Raw genomic sequence first — 1,941 nt, 5'->3', positions numbered from 1 at the left:
GTCCAGTCCTCAGTCACCTTCCCACTCCTGGAATCTGGGGGAAGGGGACGGAGCAGAAGTCTAAATCCTATGAATGGAAAGTAGGGGAAGGAAAAATTGAGGTGCTGTTACCACAGTAAAACGTACTGGCTAAAAAGCAAGCAAGTCACTCTTGCCCACTGCATCCATCTATTCCCCTCTATGCATCGACTTGCTCTAATTCATGCAGATTACTAGGTTTGTAGTAGATCTAGAGATGGACATGGTGATATTTTGTTTTACTGGCAGAAGTAAGAGAACTTATCCTCATGAGAAAACGTCCATGTTAAATACTTGTATAAAGAAGCAAAAAAATAATCCAGAGGTTTTCAAGTATGTGCTATAGAAGCAAAATGTTTCTTGGGGTGCCTGGATGACTCAGTTGGGTAAATGCCTCACTCTTGATTTTTGTCGCAGGCCATGGTCTCAGGGTGGTTAGATCAAACCCTGTGCTGGTCTCTGTGCTCAGTGCTGAATATGCTTAAGGTTCTCTCTCTTCTCTGACCACTCCCACCCATAAATGATGTACTTGCTCTCTCTCTAAATAAATAAAATCTTGAAAAAAAATTTTTGCTAAACTTTGCCCCAGCCTCATCAAGATGTAATCAACATGTAACATGGTATAAGTTTAAGGCATACAACTGCTGATTTGATTTATATATTGCAAAATGATCATTACTATGGCATTGGCTAACAACCAGTCACATCACTACCATTTCTTTTTTTGTGAAAATGTTTAAAATCTACTTTTTACTTTTAGCAACTTTTAAGTATATATACTATTAACTATAATCACCATGCTGTATATTAGATTTCCAGAACTTACGTTCTACTGGAAGTTTATATTTTTTGCCCAGCATCTTCCCCTTTCCCCTACCCCTAATAACCACCATTCTAGTTTGTTTCTATCAATTTAGCTTTCTAGAAGTTCCAGAGTGGAAAGTTCTGCCTTCCTCCCCTCTTCTCCATGTCCAAGACAGACAGTGGATTGTACTAACATTTCTACTCTACCAACTCATGTATCAAGGAGACTGTGCCAGGACTGTGGGTCAGATGGCTTGGGTTCACCCTGATTGCTTTCTCCAGCACTTCCATTCATGACAGCTTGTGCACTTTGAATACCACACTTTCGGGTCTCTTCATTAGTGCAGAAGCAGAAGGAGAGGCAGTAATTTATTAACAGTCTTAACTACCAATAGATATATAAATGGTGAAAACATCTTCACCTCAAAATCTAGAAGGGAATTACTCAGCCATTAAAAAGAATGAAATCTTGCCATTTGCAACAATGTAGATGGAACTAGAGTGTATCATGCCAAGTGATATAAGTCAGAGAAAGACAAATGCCACACAGGATTTCACTTATATATGGAATTTAAGAAACAAAACAGAGAAACGCAGAGGAAGGGAAGGAAAATTAAAAAAAAAAAAAAGATAAAAACAGAGAGGCAAACCATAAGAGATTCTTCACTCTAGAGAACAAACTAAGAGTTACTTAAGAGGGGAGGTGGATGGGGGAATGGACTAAATGAGTGATTAGCATTAAGGAAGGCATGTGTTAGGATGCCCACTGGGTGTTATACGCAACTGATGCAATGCTAAATTCTACTCCTGAACCAATACATACTATATCTTAACTAACTTGAATGTAAACAAAAACTTGTAAGAAAAAGAAAATAATGAAATAAATAAATGTTTTTTTAAGAAATCTAGCAGGGAGTCTTGGAGTACAGACAGTAAGCAGCTCAGACAAAGATATGGCACATAACCAGTACAGTAGCCCCCCTGCACCACCATGTAGCAGTAGAAAACACAAAACCTGCTAATACTGTTTTCCTCTGCTGAAAAAAAGCACGAGAATCCCAGAGAATAAGCAGGGCCTGGGTGGCTCAGTTGGTTGGGTGTCTGCCTTCAGCTCAGGTC

The sequence above is a fragment of the Mustela putorius genome, unplaced genomic scaffold (genome assembly GCF_011764305.1).
Source record: "Mustela putorius furo isolate JIRA1106 unplaced genomic scaffold, ASM1176430v1.1 tig00000031_pilon_pilon_pilon, whole genome shotgun sequence".
NCBI lineage: Eukaryota > Metazoa > Chordata > Mammalia > Carnivora > Mustelidae > Mustela > Mustela putorius.
Note: the sequence above shows the minus strand (reverse complement) of the source record.